The sequence below is a fragment of the Canis lupus genome, chromosome 34 (assembly GCF_048164855.1).
Source record: "Canis lupus baileyi chromosome 34, mCanLup2.hap1, whole genome shotgun sequence".
Taxonomy (NCBI): Eukaryota; Metazoa; Chordata; class Mammalia; order Carnivora; family Canidae; genus Canis; species Canis lupus.
Window position 1 is genome coordinate 22880420 of NC_132871.1, and position 19597 is coordinate 22900016.

The 19597-nt window shown below is 35.9% G+C and overlaps 1 protein-coding gene and 1 long non-coding RNA gene across 4 annotated transcripts in view; one reads left to right on the forward strand and one right to left on the reverse strand.

Moving 5' to 3' along the window:
• Positions 1 to 3996, reverse strand: part of LOC140624467 (uncharacterized) — a 74618-nt gene extending 70622 nt beyond the window's left edge. For both annotated transcript variants that reach the window (XR_012023940.1, XR_012023939.1), the window contains exon 1: positions 3853 to 3996. This is a non-coding gene — a long non-coding RNA (uncharacterized lncRNA). The remainder of the gene's footprint in view (positions 1 to 3852) is intronic.
• KCNH7 (potassium voltage-gated channel subfamily H member 7) overlaps positions 1 to 19597 on the forward strand; it is a 474114-nt gene that overhangs the window by 280055 nt on the left and 174462 nt on the right. The gene's annotated exons all lie outside the window — the stretch shown is intronic.

Below are 19597 nucleotides of genomic sequence, written 5' to 3' on the forward strand. Positions count from 1 at the left end.
CCTTACTTATTGGTATGAAATATTAATAGTGAGGGCATGATTCCAGGCTGAGAACATAAAAACAAATTACTTTGGAGGTTAAGGGGATATGCCATCACTAATCCATCGCTGAGCTGAATTAGCCTTCAGAAATAAAAAATGGCTCCAAATCACATGTTTAACTTAATACTAAACTTATTTTAACCAGGTGGGGTTTGAAGAAACTATAGGAAGCTATGATGAGTTTTCTAAGTTTATGAAATATGGGACAAAAAGTTTGGTGCAGTAGAAGATATATTGATCTAAGGGAGCTAAAAATGAACAGAATGGTGATCTACCTCAGAAGTACAATCATGTTGTAATTTTACAGATGCAAAAATATTGTGTTGTACTTCCGTAATCCTAAACCAATAATCCTTCTCATCCTTAATGTTATAAAGAATTAGTGGTCAAGGTCACTCATAAAAATAATAAGGGAAATAAGCTGTATAAATGTCTCTTTAAATTTACCACAAGAGTTCTTCCCAAGATTTTCTAAGAAAGAAAAGCAGAACAGATGAAATGTAGAGCAATTTTAGGGTTTAGTGAATTCTCTTTCACCTCTCTGGACCTCAATTTCCTCGGGGGTACATGGCTTGCTTTATGTTGGCAGAGCTAAGAAAATTCATTGAGAAGAATTCTGCAAATATAACACTTTCAAGGTCCATGCTAATACTTTTAACTGGGACTTAGTACCTGTGAAATTTCTGCCATATTCCTCATCCTTGGTCATGTCATTTAAACTCTGGTTCATAGCTGTAAATTAGGTTGAAAAAAATGTCACACCACGTCACATGGAGATTATGGAATGAGAGATTTAAAAAAAAAGAAGTAAAGGTAGAAATGTAGATGCTAAAACAGGATCAAGGAAGCAGCATATATGTGGTAATAAAGGTTTAAAAATGAATTATATGTGGGGAGGATACAGAAAAGAAAAATATATATGTTTTAAGTTTGGGAAGAATAATTTTGAATTTCACTAGCTTATTACTATTAGAGAATGAATGCCCAATGAAAACTTAAATTTTAGATAAATTTTATGCCTCTGATAAAGAATTAGCTATGAGTTTTATTGAAAAAATATGTCTTAAATAATCCCATAATAAATCATTGTAAATGCCACACATAAGAGAATGATAAAGGGAAAAGAGATCTAGGAATGGGTTTTTTGTTTTTGTTTTGTTTTGTTTTTGTTTGTTTTGTTTGTTTGTTTTTTGGAAATTGACAGAATATCAGTTTCAGACAACTGTCTATAACCATGAAGAGACAATGCCATGAACTCACTTTGTACTATTGAAAACGATCTTATTTGCAAAACTCTAATTATATGCTTTCATCCAACAGTCAACATGCTGGGTTCATTTTTTCAGCCTGGCTATATAAACTTTGAACTCAATAACTCACTTCATTTTTTTTAAAGAATAGTAAGTAATCAGTTAAATCTGGAAATTCAAGGATAACACAAAAAGTCATGAATTGTTGCAAGGCCGTTCTTCGATAGATTTCTTCCTAGATATACTACTAGCTAGAAAAAGCATAATGGTGTTGTAGGCCATGCAAATAAAACCAGCACTGAAGTAGGGGTGTGTGTGTGTGTGTGTGTGTGCACATGCACACACAAATTTCCATATAGTGTTAATCAGGAAATAGGGTACAAAATGGAGTAATTCACATGTAAAAGCCCACATACCTTAGAACTCTTATCAATTGCTGCTTATCAAATAGTACAGTTTATATATTCAGCACCTTCAGAAAGTTAGTCATTATATGATTCTACGCTGAGCACCACCCACAAGGGACTTAGTATTAGCCAAGTTCTCAGATGAAGAAAGCAAGTTTCCTCAGATACTATGCTGCAGAGATCTAACTCAAACCCTTGGCAGTTGTCCCTGCCTGGGAAATGCTTATTACTGCACATTTAAACTCACTGAATATGCCATCTTTGATTTAGTGGCGGTCACTTAAATTACAAGTGTCGAAAATAGTTACCCTATGGAAAGTGACCTTGTGTTTCTGAATCAGACAAGTGACAGTTTGAAGAATGACCAAACGCTACCCTTATCCTTAAATGTTAGCAGTAGCTGTAGGATCTCCATAAGGACAAGCATTATTCCCTACTGCCGTGGTCATACCAGGCTATATGGTATGAGTGTGGATACTCAACTTGAAGATGGATTGTAGAAAAGCTGAATTCATGTTAGAACATTTAAATCAGACTTTGTGAAGGGACCACACACGAACTTGCAACATGGGCAAGACAAATAAAGGAACATAAACGTTGACAAGCCAGTTTGCAAGATCCCATTACATTTGAGATTCCTAAGCAAGCTGCTTCTCTTTGGCAAAGGCTACCCTTCTCTGACCACCTGACAACACTCTGAGCTTCCTTAAAGCCCAAGCTAAGTGGGAAAGGCTCAGAGAGAGAAGGGGTTGCTTCCCAAGTTCCAACAGCTGAGCTAAGGACCAACTTTTTCCTTGGGTAGCTAAACCTCCACTCACTCATCCTTTGCCTAAACTGCAGAAAACTGAACTCATCCCAAAGCCTCTGCTCAGCCAATGCAGAACACTACACAGGACACCCAATCTCCATGTAAGAGATATGCAGTGTTCATAAAGCAGGAAAAGTATACGTAGAAGGACCTATGTGTTACGCTGCCAAACCCATAACCTTACAACTAAAGCCTGTCTCAATTACTCAGCTTTTTAATTATATACAAGCAATATTTCAATAAAATGTTCCACATTGTAAACCAATAATAAATTTTAATTAAGGTCTTGATTAAAATTTTTATATCTCATGACAAAGGCAAAGTTTTCATTTTTACAGACGAATAAAAAGTTGCTTTAAAGAAAACAAGATGTTGATTCTTTTCAACAAAAATAACTATTACCATTACTTCATAGTAAAAGCAAGAGCCACAGCAAAAATATAAATAAATGAAAATAAAGTGCCTACAGGAAAAAGAAAAGGGAAAGATGTACATGTTCTATGTCATGAATTTTCAATATAAATTAGATTTCTAGTTGTGGTCTTTCTAGACTATAAATAAAAATTACAGATCTGAGAAAAATCCACTACTGAGCAAAAATTATGTTAAAATCCAACAGTCAAAAAATTTAAAAAAAAATAAAAAAATAAAAAAATCCAACAGTCACTGGGAAGGACTTTTCCAGATTATAAAACAGTCAAATGGGAAGGATTTTTCCAGATTATAAAACAACAACAAAAAGCTATTTCAATTCTATATTTTAAGTATGAAACTAGCTGACTACCCTGGTTTGGTATGAGAATCATTCCATTTCAACAGCTAACACCCTTGCAGAGACTAACATCCTGGAAAAAATGCCCTCATACTTAGTTATTTCAAGAAGGGTGAATCATGGGATGAGCCATTGTCTGGAGTCACCTTTTAAAGAGTCTGGTTACTACCCCTTTAATCTCCTGTAACTCTGCAATATTTTTAAATCCCAAGTATTTAGAAATAAAATTATTATTTTTTTTAATTTTGAACAGATAGCTCATGAGAGCATATTGGTTTTATCTGGTTTTTCTTCAGTTTCGGTGTTGGAAGTATGATCTTAGGCATGGACACCGTATATTCCAAAAACGATCCAATTCTTTTACATGCTCAACCAGTTTCACTAGTTCAAAGGCATAACACTTTTAACCTTGAGTGCAGCAGGTCTCCTTTTTATACATAAAGGTTAAACAGTCAGAGCTAGGACGTGACATGTTCTTTTCTGTCCCTCTGTCCTCTGTTTAATTCTGGTTGCCGGGCTCCCAGGTACATGCAGACTCCCAGCTGTCCCCACCAAGGATAAGTGGGCTCTTACCTTTCAGCCTCTGGTCTCTCCTCTCCCTGAATCTTCTCAAAGCCAGAATGCTGTGCTACTCTTGCTCCTGTTCTGATGCGGTGGTTATAGGTTAGCTACTTCCTGAAAGGTAAAAAGAGCTTGTCAGCACAGGTCTCTCTAAGACCAGAGTCTTATAGTCACAGGAAACTTTGAAATAGCCCAGAAATGCTTCAGAAATGTAAACTTCCAGTCGCAGAGAAAAAAGTTGGTTCCTGCTTCATAAATTTTGTAGCAATGCAATTTGCCATTTACTTTTTTTGCATTTTGAGAACACTATGTTCCTGGCTAGTTGCCCCACAAGAATTACTCTTATAGTTGGCATCCTCACTATTTTTTGGAGTTTACCCCCCAAAGAGACTCAGTCTCATCACAGACAAACATATAAGTCAAGCTGATATGTCAGAAAACAAATATTTTAGAAAGCTAGAACTGATACCTACAGTGGGTGTCCGTTTCTAAAGATGAGAACAGCTCCTGTCCTGTTTTATTAATGAATACATTTCTACGGCACAACTGTACATTGTACATTATGTTCCTATGATTCAAATCTCCATCCGTTAAATGTCGCTAGTGACAAACATACCTCAGGCACACAGTCTACTGCCCAACATCTACGTAGACACAACCGTAGGTCAGCTACAGAGTCCATTTAGACACAATTATGGAGCTACCTTTCCTCATTAGTATATGTATATATATATCACCATCATTTTTTTTTTTTTGGTCTCACATGTTTTCTTGTTGCATTCTATGTTCATACCTAAAGCTTTCATTTTAAAGTGGTTGCAACAAAGACTAATAGTGACCATGACTAAAAAGAACTAATTGGGTAACTTGGAAATAATATTATAAAATGGCTATGCGTGTCTGGCTGCATAGTGTGAAGTCATAGAAATGGTAAACTAGGAGAGACATTAGGTTTTGGTTTTTATATCCTTGCTTTTAAACATTTTAAAATAAGGCAAATGGGAACATTGGTACTAGGATTAACGGCAAATATAGAAAGCATTTTATGCAGTTTCTGACATAAGTCAGCACCTTTATTACTAATTCTCCTGGTATAGATCACAACTGACTCTCACATTGACTTTTCTCCAAATAATTTATTAGGATTCTTTGACACAGATGGATAGTTAAAGATAGCTCTTTAAACATGGCCTTGTAACTGAGTTCTTTAGAAATTATCTGTTACTTTGGAGTCTGGTTCCTTAAATTCTCTGGCTTAGTATCCTCATCTGTTAATTGAGGAGCCTAAAATTGATGAGTTCTTAAATTCTATAGTTCTATGATTTCTAAACCATTTGATATCAGAAAACTTTCACACATTTGCCACCTGTAAAGCATCTATTTATTCTTTTTTTAGATGAGTACAGCGTTTTTAAGATAAGACTCTATTTTGTATCAGAACTTCATACACTTTACTCAGATACCCTTCCACCTTCCTTCCTTCCTTTATTTATTTATTTAGGTTTAGTTTTTGATTTTTGGTTTCTGTGGGAGTTTTTTTTTTGTTTTTTGTTTTTTATTTTTGTTTTTTTAGTTTCAGAAGTAGAGTTTAGTGATTCGTCTATTGCATATAATACCAGTGCTCATTACATCACATTTACTCCTTAATCCCATCACCCAGTTACCCTATGCCCTCATTCCCCTCCCCTCCGGCAACTCCCAGTTTGTTTCCTGTAGTTAAGAATCTCTTATGGTATGTCTCCCTCTCTAATTTCGTCTTGTTTTACTTCTCTTTCCCTTCTCATATGGTCCTTTGTTTTGTTTCTTAAATTCCACATATGAGTGAAATCATATGATAGTTGTCTTTCCCTGACTTACTGACTTATTTTGCTTAGTATAATACCCTTTAGTTCCATCCATTTGTTGCAAATAGTGATGGCTAAATAATATCCCCTTGTATATATGTACCACATCTTCTTTTATCCATTCATCTATCGATGAACATCTGGGCTCCTTCCATATTTTGGCTACAGTGGACATTGCTGCTATAAACACTGAGGTGCACATGACCCTTCAAATCACTGTTTGGTATCCTTTGGGTAAATACTCAGTAGTGCAATTTCTGGGTCACAGGGTAGCTCTATTTTCAACTTTTTGAGGAACCTCCATACTGTTTTCCTGAGTGGCTGCACCAGCTTGCATTCTCACCAACAGTGTAAGAGGGTTCCCCTTTCTGTGCATCCTCGCCAACATCTGTCATTTCCTGACTTGTTAACTTTAGTCATTCTGACTGGGGTAAGGTGGTATCTCATTGTGGTTTTGATGTGTATTTCCCTGATGATTTGTATTTCCCTGATGTCAAGTGATGTTGAGCATTTTTTTCATGTGTCTGTTGGCCATTCCATATTCCTTTAGTGGATTAAAGCAAAAAGTAAGTCCAGAACTATGTGTGAATTCACCAAAAATGCATGTTTATATGACTATTTTATCATCATATGTAAATTTTCTGCCATAACACTACTCGCTTCTTTTACTTATTTATTTTAGATTGTCTAAATTAATTCACCAGACCTCATATCATCTATGAAATGGTTCCTTTAATAGAGCTTTAAAGTTACAAAAATTTTAAAGCAAACTTTATTTTGAAAAAAATACCACTTACTACTTACTTACTGTAGGACACAGTAAGAGTAGGGAACATAAAATTTTATTCAAATTTGAGTAGGATGTTTTTAAGGACCTATTTTATTTGTTTATTTACTTATTTATCTAAGACTTTATGTATTTATTCATGAGAGACACTGAGAGAGGCAGAGACACAGGCAGAGGGAGAAACAGACTCCATGCAGGGAGCCCAACGTGGGACTCGATCCCGGGTCTCAAAATCACACCCTGGGAGGAAGGCAGGCGCTAAACCGCCAAGCCACCCAGAGATCCCCAAGGACATATTTTATTTTTAATCATACCTTGTGCATTGCAATTTGTGACCCGTTTACTCTCTAATTCATGTAGCTGATATGATTCTTTTTAAGAATTTTGATTTTGGACTCAAAACATACATTCATAGCATAGCCCACAATATGTGTAATGCCCAGTGCTTTATGATTCATTGCAACTTGAGGGAGATAGTAGGATTCTTGATTGTCACCTAAATTGGGCTTCACTACAGGTCTGGAGGAGGTGGACAGAGATAGAAGGAAGGAAACAGTTAAAGTCCTTCCAAAAATGCCACTGAAGAGTCAAGTAACTCAGATTCAGAACAGTGCCCTGTTAATAGAAAGATAGAAGAACCAACTGGAAAGAGTAAAACCCTGTTTGATCTCCCAAGACTAAAAACAGTCCCCAACTGAGCTGCTATGGAAAGGACAGCCCCTGGGTGGCAGGCACATTAAGTGTGTCCCTGTGGTTACTGCCCCCGGTGCAGGCCTCGCTTGGTCTTGGCGTGCAACAGGATGAATACTGAATTTTGAATCTTCTTTATATTTATTTCCAAAATCATTCTGTAGTATCTGAAGGGAGAAAGCATTTATTTTAAAGGCACTTATGAGGGATTCCTGGGTGGCTCAGCGGTTAAGCACATTTGCCTTCAGCTCAGGGTGTGATCCTAGAGTACCTGGATCGAGTCCCACATTGGGCTCCCTGCATGGAGCCTGCTTCTCCCTCTGCCTAGGTCTGTGCCTCTCATGAATAAATAAATATAGTTTTTTAAAAGGCACTTATGATAAACTTCCCAAAATGACATCTACATCAATTTAAGTAAATAACCTCAAATTATAATTTTATAAAAACATTGTGTGTTTTATTTCCTGTTGGTAAAAATCAAATGTGTCAGTTTACCACAGAAACAGTTCTTATGGTTAAAGCAACAAGCCACTTTTAAGAATGCTTTTATATGTTTTGCCAGCGACCTCATACTGTCTTTTGTGATTTTAAATAACTCATTAAAACTTGTGAATATCAAAAACCCCACCAGTTTTATGAAACAGGTTGTTAATTAGGAAGAGATTTTGGAAACTCTAATTTTATTTATTAACTTATATTCAATATTTGCTTAATGCTTAAGTTTGGAGATGTTCCTGTTGTTTCCACTAGAACTCACTCTACATCCTCATTAGTCTCTAGATATCTTTGGGGTATATAGCTGACTTATTTCTGGTTATATTAAGAAAAAGAAAGGAAATGGAAAGTTCTTGAATATGATCTCTTTGCAGAAGAAAGTGCTAATTAAAGCACTACATGTTACTTTTTCTGTACATACATATGTCTTATCAAAGCAATTTAGCATTTAAAATTCTCTTCACAAGATGATGTGAAGTTTAAAGGTTGAACTCTAACTCTTGTATACAAATACACTTTTAAATAGTTGCTTCCTGTTATATATAAAGATAATTTTGCTCATGATTTAGGAGGCCTCTTCAAAATATCTCTGTGTGTAATGTTCTCTCCTATTTTTAAGATTAGAAAAAAATTACTATTGTCTTTACTTTCAAAGAAAGTAGTTTTACTAAAATAATTATATACCCTCACAGAGACATACTTCTCCACTCTAGTGTGGAACATTAAAATTAAAACAATAGGGAGGCCCAGGTGGCTTAGATGGTTAAATGTCTGCCTTCACCTCAGGTCATGCATGATCTCAGGGGCCTGGGATAGAGCCCCTTGTCCTGTGGCTCCCTGCTCAGTGGGGAGTCTGCTTCTCCCTTTCTCTCTGCCACTTCCCCCTATATTCTCCCACCCCAGCTCATTTTCTTGCTTTCTCAAATAAATAGATAAAATCTTTAAAAAAATTAAAATAGTAGATTACCTTACAAAACTTTTCACTATAAAATTAACTATGGACCTGATTAAGTGTTCCTATATCTCACTAAGAGCAAGGACTATACCTGATTCTTATTCATCTTTAAATACTTTGTTCATTGCCTGGCACATAGAAACCTCTAATAGCTTATTTGTTGAATGAACTAATTAACTACTTTAACTTGGTCTAATTGCCTGTAATAGCTTGTTCTCCTTCATTATGATTGCAATCATATAAAGAGCACTTTATTCATTTTCTGAGTATGTTTGGATACACATCTAGGTTAACAACTGAAATTTAAATACTAGTCATTGCTTCTTCAATTTGGAGCAAGGGGAGATAAAAGGTGATAGTGCAAAGGTCTGCTGCAAGTTAATCTTTGCCTATATCATGAATTCACCAATTAATATTTAATGAGCACCTATAGCACACCTATGAATTTGTGTGCTAAGTAGTGAGAAACAAGTATTTTAAGATATTTCAGATATTTTTTGCCTCCAGAAACTTTCAATCATGTTTCCCATCTTGGACTGCAGTAGAGGATTTTATTGTTTCTAATTATTTAATCATCTCCCTGTAAGAGAATTGACATCCTTGCCACATTGATGTTGAACTTAACCATACAATATGTCTTGGGCTAATGAGATGTGAGTGTACTTACATCACTCATATATCACATTTAAAAAAAAAAAAAAGAGCTGTTATATGGCTCAGTCCTTGCATTTTCCCTCTGCCATAAGAACAAGGTGCCCCAAATAGTGACAGGCCTGTTAGCCTAGATCCTGGAATAAAGAAGGATCTAACAGCAGAGCAATGGACAACCCACAGCTAAGTCTGTGTTTAATAGGAGCAGAAGATAAGTCATTTTTGGAGTAAATTACTGAGATTTGGGAAGTTGCTTTTTCCATAGCATAGTTTTCCACATGTGACTAGTATATGGACAAGTTCAACAAAAATTTCCCAGGCTATTTTAATGTCTAAAAGGTGTTCTCACCAAGTGGGGTTTCTTTTTGTTTTTTGCCTTGAAAAATGGTAGTGATTTTTACTGATAAAAACTAGATTCACCCGACTCCATAGTGACTCTGCTGGAGCATATTATCTTTTCAATGTAATCTTAATAATAACTGCCACAATAAAAGTATGAGATAACGTCCAGAAAACATTCTCTTTGACTTTATTGTACTTCCCCACTTAATTCTCCCAACAGTTATACAACGTAGGCACTCTTACTATCGTCCCCATTTTATTTGTTTTCCAGATAAAAAGGTCACGTAGCTTTTTCAAAATTACATGGCTAACCTTGCTCGTTCTTGTTTCCTCATGTGCTTTTCAGAAAGAAAAGCCTATAAGGGTCGTACGATTCAAAGTATAGGATCCTAGAGACAGAAGATACTGTGCTTCAAGCTCCATTTTTAGCTACATGATTTGAAGGATATCATTTAACTTACTTATCCCTCAGATTCCTGGTCCTTAAAAAAATTTATGCAGACTCAAAGCAAGAAATATGTATGAAAAGTTTATGTAAATTACAGGGAACAAAGATATATATTATTACAATTATATAGAAAGAATGATCTTCCTTCTTTTAAAAAGTAACTGCAGATTAACAGTATTTATCCTCAAACTTATTTTGTGATTTTATGGTTTCTGTCTGTGGATTTAGTCTTCACTGACAGTCTTTATTACCATCCTACACATCTCCATTTACCAATCACCAATGACCCCCCCAAAAAAACAAAACAAAACAAAAAAAGCGACTGATACAGAAAAATAGGCATATACAGCACCATTTATAATAATTACTATCAGTGGGAACGATAACACCTGTGATAGCCAAGCTCATGTAGTCAGAAATTTAAATTATTCAGTCCTTGTCAAGGACATCATAATTTTCTTACATCAAACGTATTTTGCAAAGACTAGGTGAAGTTTACTTCTTAGTCAACTGCAGCCCATTGCCTTTCCAAAGACAGCTGCACCCATATTTCCTGTCTCCCATTTTTTACCACTCTTCCATCAAAATGGAGAGTCTCTTTCTCTACTGTCTTGAGGATAGGTGGTCCCTGTGGCATTTTGACCAGAAGAATATGAAAGATGTGATGTTGTACTGGTTCTGGGTTTGACCATTAATTAGTTGGCCTAGCAACTTCCACTTTCCGCTTCTTGTAAAGCTCACAACAGCACTCATTCTTGGGATGTTTCCTCTGGAACTTAAAGCACCTTTTTCTGAGAAACCCAAGCCACTTGGAGAAGGCATATGTAAGCATTCTAGTGTATAGCTCTACTTAAACTCCCAACCACCAGCCACCTTCCACTGCCAGCCAGGTAAAGTGCACCACCTTAAATATCCAGTCCAGTTCAGTCCAGGCCAGCCTTCAGATGACTGCAGCCACAACCCAAATCCAGCTGTAACAACATGAAGGAAACTGAGCTAGAACCACCCAGCTCAGAACTTAACCTAGAGAACCATGCAATATAATACCTAAGTTGTCATTTTAAAATACCAATTACTGGGGTGGTTTGCAATAAATAACTAGAGAGAACACCAACTGATCTGTGCAACTTGTTTTCTTTCTTTCTGTGAATCTATTAACACAATTTGACTAAGACCTAATGGTTTTTAAACAAAATTATTTAGTGGTTGCACCATATTGATATTATGTTACTTTAAAAATTGTATAGACTAATTTTATTTTACTTTATTTATTTAAGTAAGCTCTATGCCCAATGTGGGGCTTGAATTCATGACCCTGAAATCAAAAGTCACATGCTCTACTAATTGAGTCAGACAGGCACCCTTAGATTAAGACTAAAATGAAGATAATATTTTACATGTTTTGCAACTTAGTATGATAATTAATTTTTAGGGAAGTTGGAATTCACTTGCAAACACTAAAAAAAAAAAATCATTGAATATTCAATTATTTGTGTGGGAATTTTGAAGTTGAATTTATTTTCCAAAGTAATGGATTTTGAAAACAGGTTTTCAAGTATCAGCATTTTTTGTTTGTTTTTAAAAGATTTTATTTATTCATGAAAGACATACAGAGAAGCAGAGATATAGACAGAGGGAGAATCAGGCTTCATGCAGGGAGCCCGATGTGGGACTGGATCTCCAGACCTGATATCACACCCTGAGCTGAAAGCAGAAGCTTAACCACTGAGTCACCCAGGTGTCCCTCAAGTATCAGTTTTCTTACATTTCAAATACTATCATGTGAGATAAATTGCAGCCAGATGTTCACAACTGATTTTCTCCTTTACAGGGATTTTTTTTCCCATATAAAAAGACCTTCTTTTTCATAATTCTGAAAGTAATACATACACACTCATGAGAATTCCAGCATAGACCATGAACAAAGTAGAGGTAAGAGCCCTCTGAAAATTCACATCCCAAAGATAGTGTTAGATAACCAAGTATCTTTGCCAAGTTTTTTCATCTGTCTGTGATTTGGTTTCATCTATAAAATCAAGATAAAAGGATTTCATAGGTGTCCTGTGGAATTATATAAAATGATACATACAAAACGTTTAGAACAGAGCCTGACATAGAATAAGTATTCAATGTTATTTTTAATTAGTAACAGTTCCATGTACAAATGTATTTCCTTCCAGATTCTATTCTAAGCATGCATAACTATATGGATACATTTTAGCAAAATTTATGGAATATAAATATTCACTCCTCAAGCTGATTTTTTAAATTCTTTATTATATCATGTGAACATAGTTTTATACCAATACATAGCAATGTGCCTAGTTCCTTTTTACAATCGCATTGTTTTCTAATTTTTTGACAACATATGTGAAAATTTCCCAGGGTTCCATTTGAATGTTTTGTTTTGTTTTTTAACAATTTGAGCCAGCATATAAAACACTGTAATGAACATCTTTATTAACATCTGTCTAACACATAGGATCTTATAAACAAAGAAACTGGAAAAATAATTACCCTAAAATGTATGGGAATTTTTGCTCAAATAGATTAGGCTATTTTATAATCACATGGCAAGTGCTTTAATAACTCTATTTTTTTTTTTTAATGATAGTCACACACACAGAGAAAGAGAGGCAGAGACATAGGCAGAAGGAGAAGCAGGCTCCATGCACCGGGAGCCCGACATGGGATTCGATCCCGGGTCTCCAGGATCGCGCCCTGGGCCAAAGGCAGGCGCCAAACCGCTGGATCCCATAACTCTAAATTTTTATAGACACCATGAGGTTGCTTATCTCCATGTAGAAGATAAATACTGATGAAACCAATATATGCAAACTGCAAGAAACCTAAAATTCCCATAAGAATATCAGAATTAGTCTCCTAAATAACCAAATTTGGTTCAAAGTTCTGGGTTCCTACATTAAAATTAAGTTTAGTGTGTCACAAAGAGAACTCTTACTTTATTGTGCCATGTAAAATTCTAATCAAAGACTAAGTAAGTTCCGAATATACTTGAATATCTGAAGACAGAATTTGGGTAAAGGGTATCAAACATATATTGAGAAATTGAGTGAAACTGAGGTACTTTGGCGTACTAACATTGAATTTACCTAATGGATGAAGTAAAATGCCAAAGAAAGCAGGACTTGTTTAATCAGTGAGCGTCAACGCCAAGTAAATTCCATCCAGTGGGACCAACCTGCTTCCCTTTTCTTGTCTTTCCCATTCCTTTAAGCAGAACTAACACTAACAATGGTAGAGCCAAGGGCTTTGACTTGAGAGGGGAGAAGAGGAGAAGAATTTGACTCTAAAAGTTTTTCTTAAATTTTGTATTTAAATTCAGTTTCATAAACATATAGTATATTATTAGTTTCATGGGTAGAGTTCAGTGATTCATCAGTTGCATATAACACCCAGTGCTCATGACATCACATGCCCTCCTTAATGCCCATCACACAATTACCCCATCCCCCATCCATCTCCCCTCCAAAGACCTTCAGTTTGTTTCCTATAATTAAGAGTCTCTTACACTTTGTCTTCCTCTTGGTTTTCATCTTATTTTATGTTTCCTTCCCTTTCCCCATGTTCATCAGTTTTGTTTCTCAAATTCTACATATGAGTGAAATGAAATGTGTTTGTCTTTCTCTGACTGATTTCACTTAGCATAATACCTTCTAGTTCCATCCATGTCATTGAAATGGTAAGGTTTCATTCTTTTTGATGACCAAGTAATATTCCACATATATATCTTTATCTGTATGTCAGTGGATATCTGGGCTCTTTCCATATTTTGGTTATTTTGGATATTGCCGCTATATACATTGAGGTGCATGTGCCCTTTCAAATCACTAGATTTGTATCCTTTGGATAAATACCTAGTAGTTTAATTGCTGGGCCAGAGGGTAGTTCTATTCTTAACTTTTTGAGGACTCTCCATCCTGTTTTCCAGAGTGGCTGCACCAGTTTGCATTCCTACCAACAGTGTGTGATGGTTCCCCTTTCTCTGCATGCTCTCCAACATCTGTTGTTTCCTGAGTTGTTAGGTCCTGTCTTCAGTCTGCCACCATATAAACATAACATCCATGTAAAAATGTCAAGCTTGCTATGACAAGCCAATGCCAAAGTAAGTTTCCTAGACTTTACCTTCCAACCAGGTTGTCATCCCTTGCCAGTTCATTTTGGATTTCTGACGTCCAAAACTGTAAAATAATAAATTTATGTTGTCTTAACCTACTAAATATGTGGTGATTTTCTTTAGTAGCAACAGGAAACTAATATACATTCAATGAAGTACATTCTTATAAAGAATTCCATAGCTCCTTTCTTGGTAGTAAAGTAGCTTTCACAATGGGTTAAGTTCTGATTAGCACGAATGTGACTGTATTTTCTACCCGTCTTTGCAATCCTCAGCCTCACTTGTTTCCCTCCGTTTCCTTGCATATACATTTATTCTAGTTATATCCTTTTAAAACTATGCCAATGGGACACCTGGGTGTCTCAGTGATTGAGCATCTGCCTTCAGGTCAGGCCGTGATCCCAGGGTCCTGGGATTGAGTCCCACATCAGACTCCCTGCATGGAGCCTGCTTCTCCCTCTGCCGTGTCTCTGCCTCTCTCTCTCTCTCTCTCTCTCTCTCTGTCTCTCATGAATAAATAAATAAATAAAATCTTAAAAAAATAAAACTATGCCAAGGGTACAGAGTAAACTACACCTTCCTTTTGTTGCTTTTTGTAATAATGTAATAATGATTTCGTTATCGCTATAGCTATGCCAGAGATAGAGTGACTTGTTTCTTGAAGCTAAGATCCCTAAGTCACTGATAACACAGTAGTCCCTAAACATTATAAAGAAGTATCCCAGGGGTGTGTAGGCAAATGCAACCCCATAGATACTTCAGGTCTGACCCAGTTTGAATCAAAACCATGTCGTTTCTGGTGGGACCTACTCTGGGAAGTTTACTTACTCATTAAACTTGAACAAAACATTTGTGCACAAAGGAGTTGTGTTTTAATAAAGATAAACAAATAAAATAAATAGTATATCTTCATCTTATACTCAAATTGGGAAGTTAATATACAAATAATATTATAGAATCCCACGAAATAGACCATCAGTATAAATGGTGTAATAAATTGCGGAATCCTTCCAAATATGCTGAAGACTTCCAGATAAAAGGATAATAGAGTCCTTTGGAATTGTCCAATACATTGTCTTTTCTCCTTAAATTCCTGCAAAGAGAAAAGTGACAGTTTTTCAGTTGTATTTTCTAGATGAAAGCAACATGATTCCTTCTCATTCCTGGGTTCAGGGAACTATGACAATGAGATGTCTAATGCACCAGATTAATCTAGGTCTTCATTTTAGATCTTTTGTCACTGTCTTGTTAGAGAGATTTCCACTTAAAAGTTTAATTACTGTTTGTCATGCATTTCCCCTGGTTAGAGTACTCATAACAACTCCTAGAAGAATCATTAAAAGTAAAATTCACATACTGTATCAAGAATTTAGTAATTAAAAACTGGATGTTGTAAAGTTAGTAAAGAATAAAGCTAGTAGTGAATAAAGAAAAATACACAAGAGGATTAGGATTACTAATCTTCCTTGTTGAGGCTCATGGGTGATTTTTATGCTTCATATATGGATATTAGAAACATTTCCAATGCTGAAAATTTCTTCAGATGTTAAAAATGCCACACAGGTTTAGACTATTGCATAAATAATGAGAAAATGAATTAAAATATAGCAGGGATACCATGCAGAATGTTATAATAACCCTGTTTTATGACCTCAGAAATGTGGGCATGTATTCATAACTTTAATTCTTTTTAAATTTATAATACTTAGATTTATTAAACACTCCTTGAAGTCCGTTGTAATTTCATCATGTACGCTTCTTAAATATATTAGCAATTATGAAAAAAAAACTATGCTTTAGGTTTCAAATTTTAAAATTCCTCTTTGTAATATTTGGAGGAGCTACCTTGTGCCCATTGTCAGGCTCTTTGAGGACACCTAATAAATGGTACTCTTTCCCTGCCACATAGTCAACTAAACTAGTGGAAAAATAAGACAAACAATACAATTTCTGGAGCCAAACTTCACCTTTATGACTACAAAAAAGGCTAGGGTGGAGTTTATGGCTTATATTTTTAGGAGGTTTAGACCTCCTCATAGAATAAAACAGCTTTATCTACTCAGAGACATCCAGAGGAGAAAATGTGTTCTCTTTGGTCAGGCTTATTCTTAAGAGATTAAAAGAGTGGCTGATTCAAGCATGCCCAATTTATCATATCAATTTACCAACTGGATAAATTTCTCTACTTTCCCAAAAGTAACCAAAGGGAAGGAGAGTGGTCAAGAGTGTTACAGTAATCTAACTTCTGGGACATGGAAGAAATACACCAAAGGGAAAGAAGCAACCACTCCTACTAACTGGCTTCAGATTGTTACAAACAAACCTTCTCTGAAGTCCCTTTTTTTTTTTTTTTGGATTAACATTGAGAATATTTCCTCAATCTTTAATTCTCCAGATCAAGGGCATAGTTGTAAAGTGTACTTCTGAAAAAAGTTTGGATTGTTGTTCATTTTAGTTTCTCATCTGGGACCCAGTCTATCACTTGAGCATTTCTTGATGTGTAAGAAGGATAACTCTTCACATTATCAGGGAAAAGGATTAGCCATATAGTTTTTCCAGACCTTTTGATTCGAGTTTACAAAGCCCTTCCTGAGGATACTCAAACATGTTGTTGGTCTTTTCAACAGAAACCCGTTGAGCCCATGTCTACAGGGAACAATGAAAATGTTCCCTGTAGCTCTTTAATAAATCATAATTGCTGGTTGAAACCCATCCATTATCTTGCAAATATCATCTAGATTAATAGTTGCTGAAATGCCTTGCCTAAGCCCCAACTAAAATTTCTCCCATTTCACATAGTCCACATAACTCAATCTCCATTCAGTGTATTCCCCACAGATCAAACTTTTGCTATGTGCAAAATCTTCCTGTAATTTTACTGTTCAGTCACCTGAAGTTTTTAAAAATGTCAGATAAGTTTTTGTTGTGCATTAGCTTAATAAAGCTGCATGATAAAGTACCACGTTGTTCAGCAGCTTTGACAATGTATTAGCTCCTGGCCCTGTGGGTCAGAAGTCCTGGCACAGTGTTACTGGGTTTTTACTCAGGATCTTACAAGGCAGAAATCAAGCTGTGGTTCTCCTATGGGTTGAGATTCTCCTCAAGTGCAAGGTTGAGGGCAGAACCCATTTCCTGGGCAGCCCGGGTGGCTCAGTGGTTTAGCGTCGGCCTTTAGCCCAGGGTGTGATCCTGGAGACCCCGGATCAAGTCCTATGTCGGGCTCCCTGCATGGAGCCTGCTTCTCCCTCTGCCTGCGTCTCTGCCTCTCTCTCTCTCTCTCTCTCTCTCTCTGTCTCTCATGAATAAATAAATAAAATTAAAAAAAAAAAAAAGAACCAATTTCCTGCCAGCTGTCATTCAGCTTCTTGGGGCTTCCCCTCTCAGCATGAATGTTCTGTTTTCTTCCAGGCCAGAAGTCAAAGGTTTTCCCTCTTGTGACCAGAGCCAGAAAGCTCTGCTTCTAAAGGTTCTAAGTGATTATGTTAGGGTTTTCCTTTCTTAAAGTCAACTGTACCATATGACATAAAGTACTTGTAAGGGTCAGACTAATCATATTCATTGTCACTAGAATTATTCAGGGCATGCGCATGAGAGGCAGGATATCCTAGGAATCATCTTCGAATTGGGTCTAGCAAGCGCTGTTGAAGATTCCTAGGCTTAGAGATGCCTGATTGTTCCTATCCTTTTTTCTTTCTTATTTTTGAATCAGCTCCTTATCTTTGCCAAACACTTTCCAAATAAGACTGCCATTCACTTTTTTAAAGCTGAAAATCTCTGATAAATATCTGTTAAACATTTTTAAGCAGTCTAAATGAATTTACTGAAATAAAGTCAATGCTTAGAATCAGACAGACCAAGGCAGGAGTCTGGAGTCTACTTCTCCATGATGATTCAAACTTAGCCAGTTAGTGATGTGGTCCTGGAGCCCTGCTTCCTTCTGTAAAAAGGAGACAAGGACTCTCACCCCCAGAACACTGTTAGCATGTAATGGATGTGTTAAAACCCCTATCACAATGTTAGGTCCTGAGTGGCCAGCTAGCAATTTCTATTCCATTGTTTTACTTCTCTTTTCATCTTGATTCTGCTTGGTATTTATTCAAGCTAAAAAATATCCAACAGATGAAACAGACCAGATTTTGCCTTACAGAAAAATGTTACCTTTCCACCAACGTGTTATTCTCAATAGGGCGTTAGTATCCTACAATTTATAACCATTGCCAACTGCTTGCCTGGCATAGAAACACTGCTCTAATCTGTTGATCCCTCTTAAATGCTTAGCGTGGGGGTCACGTTGACTAGCACATTGGTCAGTAAAGTAATAAGTTACATACCTTGGCCACCCTACCTTGAGTACATTAAATACTGATCTTCGAAGGTGACTTATATTCTTTTTTGTACATTTAATGCACTCAACTTACATGTGGTTCTAGAACTCTTCTGTGTCTTGTAGAATGATCTTTAACTGAGTTTTCTTTTCTACACTGAATGTACCTTCAGTGATCACATTTGTTCCCCAGTTTATCTCCTTTGTTTTCTTTTAACCTTATAATAACCCATTTAATTAATTGCTTAAAATTTATTTGCAAGTGCCTCTCAAATTATTTGTGCTTACTTTTTTTATACTTCACCCTTGAATTTTACTAGGTTTCATAATTTTCTTTCGCAATTTCTTCATTTTGGAAAAAAATGTCTTAATTTTTTGTTTGTTTTCTTTATTCAAGTGTATAGTTTCGCCACTTAGTCATGCTGGGCTTGTAGTCAGGTTATTTTCTTGGAAATACATAGTGGTGCTTTTAAGTGACCTAAAGGTTTCCCCTGGTATATTAATGAGGATTTTATAAAAAAAAAAAAAAACATTTTAAATCTTCCATCAGGTTTTTGTGTTTGCTTGTTTTCCATCATTAAGCACTCTTCTGATTGTTATTTTTAGTTTCTCACTTTAACTAAAATGTTGAATTTGATTACGCTGGTGCTGCTTACTACTTTGCCATCCTCTGACCACTGCCCAGAACTAAATCTATTATATTTCATCTCCGGTGAAGTTTTAAAAGAATTTAATCTTGGAAAGTCATTTATCTTATCCAGACACCTGACACTCATGTTTTATCCTGATTAAGATTTCTGCCAATCGATATAGGGACAAATGTAGTGCCATATTATTATTATTATCATCTGGCCTAATTTTTTAGGGTCTTTTTGTCTAACACATCCAACTGCTTCACATTATCTCCATATTTTGCTACATCTTTATTGCTTAAGTATGGAATGTCTGCTTTCACTTACTTCCCTTGTCTAGTAATATTTTTATCCTGTATGAATCAGTATCCAAATATTTTTGGAACACTCAAGTCGGGTAATTTGAGGAGAGTTCATAAAAGAGCCACAAAAATGAGGGTAGGGCTTATGA